Raw genomic sequence first — 16,605 nt, forward strand, 5'->3', positions numbered from 1 at the left:
GAAACATAGAAGATAGGAGCAGGAGTAGGCCATTCGGCCCCTCGAGCCTGTTCCGCCATTTAATGTGATCATGGCTGATCATCCACATTCAGTACCCGGTCCCTCCTTTCTGCCCATATCCCTTGATCCCTTTAGCCTTAAGAAATATATCTAACTCCTTCTTGAATATATTTAATGAATTGGCCTCAACTGCCTTCTGTGGTAGAGAATTCCACAGGCTCACCACTCTCTGGGTGAAGAACTTCCTCCTCATCTCAGTCCTAAATGGCTTACCCCTTATCCTTAGACTGTGACCACTGTTTCTGGACTCCCCTGCCATCGGGAATGTTCTTCCTGCATCTAGTCTGTCTAGTCCTGTTAGAATTTTATAAGTTTCAATGAGATCCCCTCTCATTCTTCTAAACTCCAGCGAATAAAAGCCTAATCGACCCAATCTCTCCTCATACGTCATTCCTGCCATCCCAGGTATCAGTCTGGTCAATCTTCACTGCACTCTCGCCATGGCAAGAACATCCTTCCTCAGATAAGGTGCCCAAAAGTGCACACAATACTCAAGATGTGGTCTCACCAAGGCCCTGTACAACTGTAGCAAAACATACTTGCTCCTGTACTCGAATCCTCTCGCTATGAAGGCCTACATACAATTTGTCTTCTTAACCACCTGCTGCACCTGCATGCTTACCTTCAGCGACTGGTGCACAAGAACACCCAGGTCTCGTTGCACTTCCCCTTCTCCCAATCTACTGCCCTTCAGATAATAATCTGCCTTCCTGATTTTGCCACCAAAGTGGATAACCTCACATTGATCCACATTATATTGCATTTGCCATTCATCTGCCCAATCACCCAACCTGTCCAAATCATACTGGAGTTTCTCTGCATCCTCCTCACAGCACACACGCCCCCCAGCTTTGTGTCATCTGCAAACTTGAGGATATTACATCTAATTCCCTCATCTAGATCATATATATATAGGGAATAACTGGTGTCCTAGCACCGATCCCTGCAGTGCCCCACTAGTCACTGCCTGCCACTCAGGAAACGACCCTTTTATTCCAACTCTTTGCTTCCTGTCTGCCAGCCAGTTCTCTATCCAAGATAGTACCTTACCCCCAATCCCATGTGCTTTATCTTTGCATGCTAATCTCTTATGCGGGACCTTATCGAAAGCCTTCTGAAAGTCCAAATACATCACATCCACTGGTTCTCCCTTATCTATTCTACCAGTTACATCCTCAAAAAATTCCAGTAGATTAGTCAATCATGATTTACCTTTTGTAAATCCATGTTGACTTTGTCCGATCTTGTCACTGTTTTCCAAGTGCTCTGCTATTACATCTTTTATAATGGAATCTAGCATTTTCCCCACTACTGATGTCTGACTTACTGGTTAATTCCCCGTTTTCTCTCTACCACCTTTTTTAAATAGTGGGTTTACATTAGCTATCCTTCGATGCATGGGAACTGTTCCTGAGTCTATAGAATTTTGGAAGATGACCAGCAATGCCTCTATTATTTCTAGGGCCACTTCCTTAACTACCCTAGGATGTAGATTATCAGGCCCTTGGGATTTATCGGCATTCAATCCCATCAATTTCCCTAACACCATTTCCCTACAAATACTGATTTTATTCAATTCCTCCCTCTCATTAGACATCTCTGTTCCCCGACATCTCTGGGAGATTATTTGTGTCCTCCTTCGTGAAGACAGAACCAAAGTATGTACTTAATTGGTCTGCCATTTCTTTGTTCCCCATTTTAACTTCCCCTGATTCTGACTGCAAGGGACCTACGCTTGACTTCACCAATCTTTTTCTCTTCTCATATCTATAAAATTTATTACAGTCAGTTTTTATGTTCACTGCTAGCTTACTCTCATAATTTATTTTCCCCCTCTTTATTAATCCCTTTGTCCTCCTTTGCTGAATCCTAAACTGCTCCCAATCCTCTGGTTTGCTGCTTGTTCTGGCCAAATTATATTACCTCTCCTTGGATCTTATGCTATCCCTAATTTCCCTTATCAACTACGGTTGAGTCACCTTTTTTGTTTTATTTTTTATGCCAAACAGGGATAAACAAATTCTGTAGTTCATCCATGCGATCTATAAATGTTTGCCATTGCCTATCCACCGTCAACCCTTTAAGTATCATTCCCCAATCCATGCTACCCAACTCGTGCCTCATACCATCATAGTTTCCTTTATTTAAATTCAGGACCCTAGTCTCTGAGTCAACTACTTCACTCTCCATTTTAAGGAAGAATTCTATCATATTATGATCACGCCTCCCCAAGTGGCCTCACACTCGTGGGTTCTCTGGGGCTCTAGCCACAACTGATTTTTTCGTTGCTGGCTCCCCAGGTCACTGGCTGCCTGCCAGTGACTCTGTTCTAAAGTGTCAAACAGATTCTGGACAAATCTGTCCTGGTTTTCCTCCCTGACCTGTGCTTCGGTGAGGACCGGCACCAACACATGGGTTGGGGTGCGCATAATCCTCTCGGTCATGAGCTCATGTGGGGAGTACCCTGTACTTCTGGGGGGGCTGGCCTGGACACCCATTAAGACTAGAGGCAAGACCCCATCACATCTCTGCGGGAACGGGCTTATCTCCTTCCTCAGTCTTTGTTTCAGTGTCCAGTTCATGTGCTCCACAATCCCCGATGACTGGGGGTTGTGAGCCACATGCCACTTCCCTTGTATTCCCAAAAGTTTTAAGATGGCCTGCATCACCTGCCCCGTGAAATGGCTCCCTTGGTCATACTCCACGACCTGTGGCAGTCCCCATCGGGAGAACACTTCCCTCACTAGGATCTGAGCTGTCGCTAGTGCCATGGCTGCTTGGCATGGGAAGGCCCCTTGTTCTACAAGGGATCCCAGTGCCGTCTCTAAGTCGGCTTTTGCCTCTCTGGGGAAACTGTACGGTTTCTGTGGCAGTGACATGGGGTCCCCTTGCACCCTGACTTCTACCCATTACCCTGCCACAGTTGTGCTTGTGAGTGACGAATGCGGCGAGGTTGTCCCACACATTCGCCTGATACTTGGCTGGGGTATTACAGACCAACTGCTCTCGGTCGTAATTCCCCTTGGGCTTCATAGTACACACACTACCCCTTCCTTCCCTATCTCTTGGGATCACTAGAACCTCCTCGGCTTTATCTGAATCCGCTGCCCCCATAGGCAGTGATTCCTTAAATCCACAATCACTCGACTGGCTAACATAAAGTCAGCCCCGAGGACTCCTGATCCTGGCTGTTCCCATTGCATCAGGATGCACTCCCAAATAGTATGGAGGGATCCTAGTTCTGTGGCCAGGTGTTTTGAGATTGCCCCAGCCTGCTCATTCCCTGTGAACCCCACGAGTCTGAATGGGACCCTGCTAGACCAGGGTGAGTTGGTCGTGTTTTTTGAATGAATCACCGTGCTGGAAGCCCTGGTATCCACCAAATATTTCCCCTGCACCGTGTCCTCCCCCATCTTTACACAGGGCCTGCCCCACTCATCATACGTGAGCAGATACAGGTATTCAGGCTGGGCGCGTTCTAGTCTGGGTGGGAGGCGTACGGGCACGGTAGCTATTTCACTGCTCATGGCAGCGTCTAACTTGCCTTTGTCCTTTCCCATAGCCTTCCGTAGGGTGGCCACCTGTAGCTCGAACGACTCGTCGGTCGTCCCCTCTGCCTCTCTAACTCGTGGCTTTTGCACTGGAGGACCCCCTGGGACTGGTCTCCCCTCTTTGGGGAACGGGCAGTCTCGCCTCCAGTGTACCATCTTCCCACACCCAAAAGAAGTCCTGGACTTGTCGGTACTAACCCCTTCCTGTTGCCATTCCTTCCTATTACCTTCACTGGCTTTCATTTCATGGACCTTCCCTTTGGTTTGACTTACTTCCCGGAATCGGCCTTAAAGGCTAGACTCAGCTTTCTGAGCACGCCTGCCTCCATATTCGCGAGGTCCTCGTGGTCACATCACGCTTCTGCCCTGAACCTGGGCAAGCTGTTTGCCACAAGGACCCTGAGCCAGTGATTGCTCGGGGCTCCTATCAACTGAGCATGGTTGAGCATCCCTCCAGTTGCCTTTACGTACACAGGCCATAGCCAGTCGGCGAATGCATCTTGTGTCTCACCGGCCAGCTGCCTAGTCCATTCTACTTGTAAGAACGGGCTACCCTGGGTATGCCCCATGGCCCTCAGGATCTCGTCTTTCAACCCCTCTGTGGTGCCCCGCCCAGCTTTGTGGCTGCGGATAAGCTCTGATACAATCCCCCATCAAGGCAGAACAGCACCAGCCTGTTGATCTCGCCCTCACTACATCCGTTGACCCCCCTATCTGTTCTACTTCCATAAAGTGAACTGAGGGGTCCCTGATAGCATGGCTTGCAGCTGAGGGGTTGTGTACGGGACCACCTAATCACTCTGCAGCGGGCCCTGGTCACATTTTGGTGTGGGTGGACCGAATTTCTGCTGCTGCAGAGGGCACATTAGTCTCAGTGGTGCTTCAGGCACTGGTCGGACTTCCCTGTCCTGAACCCCATCATCATGCTCCTGACCCTCCTTGTCCCAATCTACCCTGGTTTCCCCCGGTGGCATTAAACAGGCCTTACCTCTGGCTCCGGACAAGTCTTGGGTCAATTTTTGGATCCGTTCCTTACATTGTCCATGATCAGCTTCCTCATAACCTCTACTCCTGGCTACTTTATAAGCTATCTTTATATCCCTTAGCTGGCCCTTCAAGCTGTCAGCTCTCGCTATTAGTCTCGCATTTTCTTCCCATAGGGCCTGCTGGTTTACCTTGGCCTCTGTAACCTGACACTGTAGGTATTCAACCATGTTACGGGAGGTCTCTTCTTGCGCATGTCTTTCCTCGTGCAGTTCCTCTACTAGCCTACTCCTGACTATCTTCCTCGCATCTGACCTATCCTCAGACTCTTAACTTCATTCCCTAGCTTTTCAACCCGCTCCCTGAGCAGTTGAACTTGCTTCTGCAGACACAGGAGCCAAATTGATTTCTCCTTTGACTTCCTGTGATTCCTGCTACCTGCCCACTCTGTGGCCCTATCCTGGGGCCTCTCAGAGCACAGCATCTCCAGCACCTCTGGCTGAGAAACGTTAATCTTATTGAGCACATAGAAGGAAATCCTATCCTCCATTCCGGGTCTCCTGCCCTTAAAACTGTCCATCATCTGACACAAAACCTATCGTCCTGCCAGCGGTCGCCAGTCTCTAAGTGGTTTTCTCGAGCACACCGAAAACACACCTCTTACTATAAGTTCTGGATGATAGAGATTTTATGGACAGATCAGACTCGGACACCTGTTTGAGCTCAACCGTATTGTGTTTAATAGGATTAACTATAACACTCGTAATGGTACAAAATACAAACCTGGCTTGGCCAACATGCCATACCGTGCTAATTTACCATGGTCTGATAAAAGAACCTTCCCATGAAATAAACTAACACAGGACCCCAGCACTAAAGCGCTCTAAGGTTTGGCTGGGACTTACAATCACCCCCTCACACAGCTACATGGTCTTGTGGATGTGTAGGTGCAGGCAATATGCTCTCCCCGATTGACCGTTGTCTTGCTTGCAGCTTCTTCCTGTACGTCTCGCTCCTGGTTCCATACTGCCAACACGGTATCCAAGTTCCAGTTTGAGTCGAGGTCCGTTGATGAGGGACGAAGGGCAGCGCTCAGCTTCTGGCGGTGTTCCGTCGAGCCGAGTCCCACTTGGTAGACTCGCAGTAGATTGATGCCGAGAAGAGAGTGAGAGACCAGCCCCCGAATGGCTCCTTATATACCCAAAACCCGATGTATTGATCGATGTATTGACTCAGGTGTTCAGTCTAGAGCCCCGTGTCCTAGAGTGACTCATGACCTTTGAAAGCTTTGTGAAAAATTATATTCCGTTTCCCCACTCCCAGGTCTGGCACCTAGAGAGACAATGAGTGCTGATTACTGGATGTCTGTCATTTCCTGAGTTGATGGCCCCCATTAGCAGGTAATGGGTTTCAATCTCAAACCGAACTTGTTTAACTGGCTTATCTCCTGGAAGACAATGGCCTGGCCACCTCCTGCCTTCCACCAGTTTCGGTTGGGACTGTGCTTTATTGATGTGAGGGCATAGTGTCTCTGAGTTACACCTCGGGGTATTGTTCCCAGTAATCATGTTAGATGGTGATGACATCAATCGGCTTGGGTTCCCTTCCACCCAGCCTGTCAGTGTGAGATGGGCGTTTGCATATGAATGCACCTTAGTCAGGTTAGCCTGGCTTGCAATCCTATTCCCTAAGCCACTCCCACAAGCTTGTCCAACAGTAGTTTTTTCTTGGGGTTTTGGAGATAAAATATGATTCATAAAAGTGGCCAGAAAAATGGTGCCAAACCTCGGACACACTGATCCTAAAGAGAAACAAGACACGGATGTGAAGCTGTGATCAATGCAGTAAGTTTTATTTCTGAGTACGGCCCATTATTCTGACAGCAGTAATACAGGTTCAGGGGTTACGGGGCCTAAACAATCAAACAGACTCCAAGTACAGGAATTCGCTAAAAGGTAATGGACAGGTACAAAAAATAATTCAAAAGTTAATGGAATTTTGGCCTTTATCTCTAGAGGGCTGGAATACAAAGGGGATGAAGTGATGCTTCAGCTGTACAGAGCTCTGGTTAGACCCCACCTGGAGAACTGCATTCAGTTCTGGGCACCGCATCTCAGGAAGGATATATTGGCCTTGGAGTGGGTGCAGCGCACATTCACCAGAATGACACCGGAGCTAATAGGCTCAATTATGAGAGCAGGTTGCAGAGACTAGGTAAGTATTCCCTGACATATAAAGGATTAACTGGTGATATAATTGAGGTGCTTAAGAGCATAGAATCGCAAGGAGGTCATTCGGCCCATCAATTCTGTGCCAGCTCTTTCGAAGAGCAATCCAGTCAGTCCCACTCCCCCGCTCTTTCCACATATTCCTACAATTGTTTCTCCTTCAAGTATTTATCGAATTCCCTCTTGAAGGCTACTATTTAATCTGTTTCCACCACCCTATCAGGCAGAACATTCCAAATCCTAACCACTCATTTTGTAAAAAAGTTGTTCCTCACGTCGCCTCTGGTTCTTTTGCCAATCACCATAAATCTGTGGCCGCTGGTCATCAACACTTCAGCGACTGGAAACAGTTTCTCTTTATTACGCTCTGAGATATACCGTCTTAGATATCTGTGCTCCTCTAATTCTGGCCTTGAGTACCCTGACTTTAATCACTCCACCATTGGTCGCCGTCCATGAGCGGCCAAGGCCTTAAGCTCTGGAATTCTCTCCCTGAACCTCTCCGCCTCTTTCCTGCTTTAAGATGCTCCTTAAAGGGCAGCACAGTGGCATAGTGGTTAGCACTGTTGCCTCACAGTGCCAGGGACCTGGGTTCAAATCCGGCCTCGGGCGACTGTCTGTGTGGAGTTTGCACATTCTCCCCGTGTTTCCGTGGGTTTCCTTCAGGTGCTCTGGTTTCCTCCCACAGTCCAAAGATGTGTGGGTTAGGTTGATTGGCTATGATAAAAAAATTTAAAAAATTGACCCTTAGTGTTAGGGGGATTAAATACGTGGGGTTACAGGGATAGGGTGGGATATGTGTTGGTGTAGGGGTTATGGGGATCGGGTGGGATATGTGTCAGTGCAGGCTCGATGGGCCGAAATGGCCTATATCTGCACTGTGGGGTTTCTGTGATTTCTGTGAAAACCTAGCTCTGTGATTTAGCTTTTAGTCATCTGCCATAATAGCTTGTGGCTCGCTGTCAAATTTTCTTTCATAACGCTGCTGTGAAGCACCTTGGGACTTTTTCTACATTGCTGTTATTTACTCTATCTAAACCCTTCATGATTTTAAACACCTCGATCAAATGTCCTCTTAGCCTGCTCTGCTCTAAGGAGAACAATCTCAGCTTCTGCAGTACATCCACGTAACTGAATTGCCTGAAACCATTCTATTAAGTCTTTTCTGTACCCGCTCCAAAGCCATCACATCCTCCCTGAAGTATGGTGCCCAGAATTGAACGCAATGCTGGGGCTGAACTCATAGCCCCTCAAGACTGTTCCGCCATTTAATGAGATCATGGCTGATCATCCAAATTCAGTACCCTGTCCCTGCTTTCTCCCCAAATCCCATGATCCCTTTAGCCTTAAGAAATATATCTAACTCCTCCTTGAATATATTTGATGAATTGGCCTCAACTGCCTTCTGCGGTAGAGAATTCCACAGGTTCACCACTCTCTGGGTGAAGAAATTCCTCCTCATCTCAGTCCTAAATGGCTTACCCTTTATCCTTAGACTGTGACCCCTGGTTCTGGACTCCCCCGCCATCGGGAACATCCTTCCTGCATCAAGTCTTTCTAGTCAAGTTACAATTTTATAATTTTCAATGAGATCCCCTCTCATTCTTCTAAACTCTAGCAAATATAAGCCAAATTGACTCAATCTCTCCTCATACATCATTCCTGCCATCCCAAGTATCAGTCTGGTGAATCTTCGCTGCACTCCCTCCATGGCAAGAATATCCTTCCTGAGATAAGGCGACCAAAACTGCACACAATACTCAAGGTGTGGTCTCACCAAGGCCCTGTACAACTCCAGCAAGACATCCATGTTCCTGTACTCGAATCCTCTCGCTATGAAGGTCAACATACCATTTGTCTTCTTAACCGCCTGCTGCACCTGAATGCTTACCTTCAGCGACTGGTGCACAACGACACCCAGGTCTCGTTGCACTTCCCCTTTTCCCAATCTATTGCCGTTCAAATAATAATCTGTCTTTCTCCCTGCGGTACCCCACTAGTCACTGCCTGCCACTCGGAAACAGACCCGTTTATTCCAACTCTTTGCTTCCTGTCTGCCAACCTTTGCTCTATCCAAGTCAGTGCCTTATCCCCAATCCTATGTGATTAACTGTGCATGCCAGTCCCTTATCCACTGGTTCTCCCTTATCTATTCTACCAGTTATATCCTCAAAAAATTCCAGTAGATTAGTCAAGCATGATTTACCTTTTGTAAATCCATGTTGACTTTGTCGGATCCTGTCACTGTTTTCCAAGTGCTCTGCTATTACATCTTTTATAATGGACTCTAGCATTTTCCCCACTACCGATATCAGGCTTACCAGTCTATAATTCCCTGTTTTCTCTCTCCATCTTTTTTAAATAGTGGGGTTACAGTAGCTACCGTCCAATCCATGGGAACTATTCCAGAGTCTATAGAATTTTGGTAGATGACCAGCAATGCATCTACTATTTCTAGGGCCACTTCCTTAAGTGCCCTAGGATATAGATTATCAGGCCCTGGGGATTTATCGGCCTTCAATCCCGTCAATTTCCCTACAAATACTGATTTCATTCAATTCCTCCCTCTCATTAGACCCTATGTTCCCCGAAATCTCTGGAAGATTATTTGTGTCCTCCTTTGTGAAGACAGAACCAAAGTATGTATTTAATTGGTCTGCCATTTCTTTGTATTCCATTATAAATTCCCCTGATTCTGACTGCAAGGGACCTATGCTTGACTTCAGCAATCTTTTTCTCTTCACATATCTATAGATGTAACTCGTGTTTTATATTGGTTTACCATCGATTTCTGGATTTTATACTCTACGCCTCTATTTATAAAGCCCAGGACCCCATATGCTTTATTAACTGCAACTGCTTTCTTAATCTGACCTGCCACCAAAGATTTGAGCACAAGCACCCCCAGGTCTGGGGTCTTGCACCCCCTTTAAAATTGTACCATTTAGTGTGTATGGTTTCTTCTCATTCTTCATACCAAACTATCACCTCACACTTTTTGGTGTTGTATTTCATCTTCCATGTATCCGCCCAATCCACCAGCCTCTTCATGTCCTCTGGAAGTCCATTATTATCTTCCTCACTGTTCTCTACACTCCCAAGTTTTGAGTCAGCTGCAAATATCGAAATTGTGCCCTGTATCCCAAGTCCAAGCCCCAATTCAAATGGACACAGGAACAGACAGAAATTACAGACAGACACACATACAGATTGAGCAGGAGGGAGAGGGTTAAGGTTGTAGGTGGATTAAGATCAGTGACAGAGAAAGGTTTTAACCAGGCATCTGAAGGCACTTGTTCTGCATGTTACAGCCAGTCTGCCGATTTAGGGTTCATTTGGCATAAATCTGACCTCTCACCAAGAACTGTATCTAAACTCCCAACATTCATTTTACACAAAGTAACAGAAAACGCTGAAAAATCTCAGCAGGCCAGGCAACATCCATGGAGAGAGAAATAGAGATAACGTTTCAGGTCGAAACCCTTCTTCAGAATTGAGAAAAAAGGCAGGAAATGAAACAGATTAAAAGGCCAGTTTGGGTGCTGGGAAATGAGGGAGATGATGAAAGAACAAAAGGGAAGTGAAGAGACATTAAGAGATATTCAAGATGAGACGCGGATAGGGCAGGTAAAGAGACAAAAGATGGCTCTAGATGAAGTGTGAAATGCGCTGGCAGAATGAGAGGCAGCTGCCATGTGGGAGAAAAAAAAAGGGAAAGGCAGAAAGCAAAGGTGTGGATAAAAAATGTATAAAAATATAATAGCGGCCGAGGTTACGATCTGAAATTGTTGAACTCGATATTGAATCCGGAATGGTTCATTGTGTTCATTTAACACAAGTCCTTCAGATCGGTAGGGGTGAAAGGTTGGAGATTTGACCCGCTGACACCCAGCCCCTTGCTGAAGATTCTTTCGAGAGTTGTACCGTCTTTTCAGAATTCACCGTAGAATTGCATCATAGAGCACAGAAACAGGCCATTCGGCTCAACAGGATCATGTTGGTGTTTATGCTCCACACGAGCCTCCTCTTACCTTAATTTACCTCACTCTACCATCATGTCCTTCTACTCCTTTCTCCCTCATGTACTTATCTAGCTTCCCTTTAAAGGCACTCTGCTATTCCCCTCAACTACTCCATGTGCGAGCAAGCTCTACATTCTGACCACTCTCTGAATAAAGAGGTTTCTCCTGAATTCCTCATTGGATTTATTAGTGACGATCTTATATTTATGACCCCTAATTTTGGACTCGCCATTAGTGGCAACATCTGCTCTACATCTACCCTATCAAACCAGTTCATAAATGTAAAGATCTCTATTAGATCATCCTGCAGCCTTCTCTTTTCTTGCCACCTCACGGGGCCTCGCTGCTCCCATCCTGTCAATCACAGATAGGCCATTTCTGATCACTTCCTTCTTTCATTCTTTATTCACGTCCCCCTTCCCCCTTCCTCCTCCCAACTTGACTTTCTCGCTGTCTGCCTCTGGAAAAAACGCTCTCCTAATTCACTTGCATCTGCACTTTCAAAATCCCAACTGTCTGGCCTCTGGCCCTCCATTCACCATGACATTTCTGCAGCTACCGATCTGCTCATCCACAGCCTCAGCTTTGATGCCCTAGTTCCCATTAAAACCATTTCTCTCTCTCTCTCTCTCTCACCCTGGCCGTTGCCCCCGGTACAGCCCTCATCTTCACCTCCTTAAGTCCAAGGGATGCAGACTTGAATGGATATGATGAACAACTGGTTTAACTTTCACCGCCAGATCTAGGAATGCTTGTGCATGAATCACAAACAGTAAGCATGCAGGTACAGCAAGTAATCAAAGAGGAAATGGAGTGTTGGCCTTTATTTCAAGGGGGTTGGAGTATAAAAGCAGGGAAGTCCTGCTACAACTGTACAAGGTATTGGTGAGACCACACCTTGAGTACTGCGTACAGTTTTGGTCTCTGTATTTAAGGAAGGATATATTTGCATTGGAGGCAGTTCAGAGACGATTCACAAGGTTAATTCCAGATATGAAGGGTTTGACTTATGAGGAAATGTTGAGCAGGCTTGGCCTATACTCATTGGAATTTAGAAGAATGAGAGGTGATCTTATTGAAACATATAAGATACTGAGGGGGCTTGACAGGGTAGATGCAGAGAGGATGTTTCCCCTCATGGGGAAATCTAGAACTCGGGGGCACAGTCTCAGAATAAAGGGTCGCCCTTTTAGACCTGAGATGAGGAGGAACTTCTTCTCTCAGAGGGTCGTAAATTTGTGGAATTCTCTGCCCCAGGGAGTTGTGGAGGCTGGGTCATTAAATACATTTAAAGTGAAGATAGAGACATTTATGCAAGATAAGGGAGTGAAGGGTTATGCGGAGCAGGCAGGGAGGTGGCTTTGAGCCCTAGATCAGCCATGATCTTACTGAACGGCTGTAATGAAATCTGTTTGTCTTGATCCTGTATTCGTTTTGCACTCATGTATATTACCCTCCCCCACTGTGTATAGTTTCACTTCCTCTTTCCCGACTAACCTGGGAGGTTCCAGGTCTTGGCTCTTGGCTCCGCCCCTGACTTCTCTTACATAAAGATCCCAGGATCTGTATGACTCATTCCTGTGAACCAGTCGGCGTGTTGAGATGTTAGCTCTGATCTTAGTGATTAAAAGCCAACTTGTTTAAGTCTATAACTTCTAGTTTTGTGGTTATTGAAGGCCCATCAATTTTAATCACTAAAGAATACTAGGATGGATCGACTCCTAAAACCAGAGCGTCTGGACTTGGGTCCACATTCTGCTGAAGCATCAAATCAATTTTGGACACTGGCTCAAATGCTTCAAACTCTTCACGGGGGCCTCATCCGCTAGCGAGGTAGATAAACTGAGTCTACTGACTACTCGCGTAAGTCATCAGATTTATTCGTTCATCCGGGACGCCACCTCTTACACGGAGGCCATCACTATCCTGAAGGCCCAATACCAGTGGCCGGTAAACGAAGTGTACGCCAGACATCTGCTGGCTACACGCAGGCAGCGACCAGAGGAATCAATGGACGATTTCTTACAGGGCCTAAAGGACCTGATCCGGGACTGTAACTGCAAGGCCGTGACGGCCAACGCGTACTCTGACGAATTGGTCCGCGATTCCTTCGCCACGGGCCTCAAATCGAATTATATCTGGCAGAGACTGCTGGAGAAGGAGGTCCTGGACTTAAAAAAGGCAGTGGCCACTGCGCGATCGCTGAACGTGGCCCAGAATGACTCTTATTCTTCCAGCCATGCGGCCCTCACCGCCTCGTGCGCGCCGAGGGAGCCGCCATCTTGGAATCAGCCATCTTCCCCATCCAGGTCTCAGACCAGCTCTACGCCGCCGGAGTCCCCACACAGAAGTTCACCCAGGAGTCCTACTACAGCGGCAATGTCTCGAGGCCCAAAATGCTACTTCTGCGGCCAGGCCAAGCACCCCAGACAACGATGCCCAGCGAAGGACGCTACATGCTTCAAATGTAAGAAAAAGGGGCATTTTAGCAAAGTCTGCAGGGGGAATCCGATTTCCAACTCCGTCACCGCCTCGTGCGTGCCGTGCGGGCCGCCATCTTGGGATCCGCCATCTTTTCCCGACTCAACGGCCGCCCAGGGCCCAACAGTGGCTTCGATCACGGTGGATCAATCCAGGCCACACCCGTTGACAAAATCCATGATGGACATACAGGCAAACGGGAATTTAACGAAATGTTTAATTGACTGTGGGGGTACCGAGAGTTTTATCCACCCTAGCCTGGTACGGCGGCACTCATTAACGGTAACCCCTACACGGAGCAGAATTGCTATGGCTGCTAAGCCCCACACTTCGGACATTTTGGGCTACTGTGTGGTAACACTGACTGTAAAAGGCACGGACTACAAGGATTTTAAACTCCTCGTGATGCCAGAACTCAGTGTTAATGTAATCTTGGGCCTGGACTTCCAGTGCCACCACGAAAGTGTCACGCTAGCATATGGCGGGTCCCAGCCGCCACTCACAGTCTGTGGTCTATCAACCTTAAAAATCAGCCCGCCCTCTTTATTCGCTAATCTCGCTCCGAACTGTAGGCCCATAGCGACCAAAAGTAGACGGTACAGTCTGGAAGACAGACACTTTATCAAGGCGGAAGTGGACAGACTCCTGCGGGAAGGCATTATTGAATGCAGTACCAGCCCGTGGCGTGCCCAAGTAGTCTTAGTTAAAAATAGCGAAAAGAAACGGATGGCAATTGACTACAGCCAGACTGTTAATATTTATACCCAGCTGGACGCCTACCCTTTACCCCGCATATCAGAAATGGTCAACCAGATTTGCGCAATACCGAGTCTTCTCGACTATCGACCTCAAATCCGCGTATCACCAGCTCCCCATTAGAACGGAGGACCGCCCATACACCGCCTTCGAGGCAAACGGGCGCCTCTACCATTTTCTCAGAGTGCCCTTCGGGGTAACAAATGGGGTCTCGGTCTTCCAATGTGAGATGGACCGCATGGTTGACGAGAATAAACTACAAGCTACCTACCCCTATCTGGACAATGTCACTATCTGCGGGCACAACCTGCAAGACCACGATCTAAATCTTGCGAGATTTTTAAAAACTGCCCTAAAGCTGAATCTAACCTACAACGAAGACAAATGTGTCTTCAACACAACCCGTCTCTGTATCCTCGGCTGTGTGGTGGAAGATGGGGTAATTGGACCGGACCCTGACCGATTACGCCCCCTAAAAGAACTGCCGCTGCCACACAATCCCAAAGCTTTAAAAAGGTGCCTGGGATTTTTTTCGTATTATGCCCAATGGGTGCCCAATTACTCTGATAAGGCCCGATCCCTCATTAAATCGACGTCCTTCCCACTATCAGCTGAAGCTCGGGAGGCTTTCACCAGTATTAAACAGGACATTGAAAGGGCTGCGGTGTGTGCAGTGGACGAATGCATTCCCTTTCAAGTCGAAAGCGATGCATCAGACTTTGCCTTAGCTGCGACCCTCAATCAGGCTGGGAGACCTGTGGCCTTCTTCTCCCGAACCCTTCAGGGACCTGAAATCAGGCACTCTTCTGTCGAGAAGGAGGCACAGGCTATAGTGGAGGCAGTGCGGCACTGGAGACACTACCTAGCCGGCAAACGTTTCACCCTGCTCACCGACCAGCGGTCGGTGGCTTTCATGTTTAATAACAAACAAAGGGGGAAAATCAAGAATGACAAAATACTCAGGTGGAGGATCGAACTATCCACGTTCGACTATGATATTATGTACAGGCCGGGAGCCCTTAATGAACCCCCAGACGCCCTATCGCGGGGAATGTGTGCCAGCATTCATACGGACAAATTACAGGGTCTCCACAACGACCTCTGTCACCCAGCGGTCACCCGACTATACCATTTTATAAAGTCCCGCAATCTGCCCCACTCCATCGAGGAGGTCAGGGCAATGACCAGAGCCTGCCGCATCTGTGCGGAATGCAAGCCTCATTTTTACAGGCCTGACCGTGCACACCTCATCAAAGCCACACGGCCATTCGAGCGCCTAAGCCTGGACTTCAAGGGACCCCTTCCCTCTGCCGACCGTAACGTATACTTCCTCAATATCATTGATGAATATTCCCGCTTCCCCTTCGCCATTCCCTGCCCAGACATGACCAGTGCCACGGTCATCAAGTGTCTCTGTAATCTATTCTACATGTTTGGCATGTCGAACTACATACACAGCGATAGGGGGACGTCATTCATGAGTGACGAGCTGCGCCAGTTCTTGCTCTCGAAGGGGATAGCCACTAGCAGAACCACTAGCTACAACCCCCGGGGTAATGGGCAAGTGGAAAGGGAGAATGCTACTGTTTGGAAGGCTGTCACGTTAGCCTTAAAGTCAAAAGGCCTTCCGACCTCCCGCTGGCAGGAAGTCCTCCCAGACGTGCTCCACTCCATAAGGTCTCTGTTATGGACTGCCACTAACGCTACCCCTCACGAAAATATGTTCGTTTTCCCCCGGAAATCCACCTCGGGCATATCTCCACCCACGTGGCTGACGTCTCCGGGGACAGTACTATTGCGGAAGCACGTGAGAGGCCATAAAATGGACCCCCTTGTGGAAAAGGTACAGCTCCTCCATGCAAACCCTCAGTACGCCTATATCGAATACTCTGACGGGCGAGAGGACACTGTTTCCATAAAAGACCTCGCTCCCTCGGGGAGCGGAGAGAACGATGGGAGACTACCCGATGAAGACCTACACTACAAAGAGATAGGACGCCCAGAGGTATCAATACCCAACTTTAACCTGGAAGACACTGCGGAGGCCCGGACAGCGGAGGAACCAGAATCCACTCCCCTAGGGGCACCCCAACCAGCTTTGCGCCGATCACGGAGAACTGCAAAACCTCCTGACAGGCTCACTTATACCAACTTTTAAGAAACATCACCCCGATGGACTAAATCTATAGAAGGGGTGAATGTAATGAAATCTGTTTGTCTTGATCCTGTATTCATTTTGCACTCATGTATATTACCCTCCCCCACTGTGTATAGCTTCACTTCCTCTTTCCCGACTAACCTGGGAGGTTCCAGGTCTTGGCTCTTGGCTCCGCCCCTGACTTCTCTTACATAAAGATCCCAGGATCTGTATGACTCATTCCTGTGAGCCAGTCGGTGTGTTGAGATGTTAGCTCTGATCTTAGTGATTAAAAGCCAACTTGTTTAAGTCTATAACTTCTACTTTTGTGGTTATTGAAGGCCCATCAACGGCGGAGCCGGCTCGTGGAGCCAAGTGGCCGATTC

General features: G+C 47.8%; 1 protein-coding gene across 2 annotated transcripts in view; it reads right to left on the reverse strand.

Moving 5' to 3' along the window:
• LOC147095308 (uncharacterized) overlaps nucleotides 1-16,605 on the reverse strand; it is a 101,502-nt gene that overhangs the window by 35,360 nt on the left and 49,537 nt on the right. The window contains exon 6 of one of the 2 annotated variants that reach the window (XR_015074777.1): nucleotides 5,312-6,396. The exons of the other annotated variant lie outside the window; for it this stretch is intronic. The gene's annotated coding sequence lies outside the window, so the exon portion shown is untranslated. Of the gene's footprint in view, nucleotides 1-5,311; nucleotides 6,397-16,605 lie in introns of those variants that run through there. 2 annotated transcript variants of the gene reach the window in all.

The sequence above is a fragment of the Somniosus microcephalus genome, unplaced genomic scaffold (assembly GCF_052327205.1).
Source record: "Somniosus microcephalus isolate GS21.2 unplaced genomic scaffold, FLI_Smic_1.0 unresolved_chr1, whole genome shotgun sequence".
Classification (NCBI taxonomy): Eukaryota; Metazoa; Chordata; class Chondrichthyes; order Squaliformes; family Somniosidae; genus Somniosus; species Somniosus microcephalus.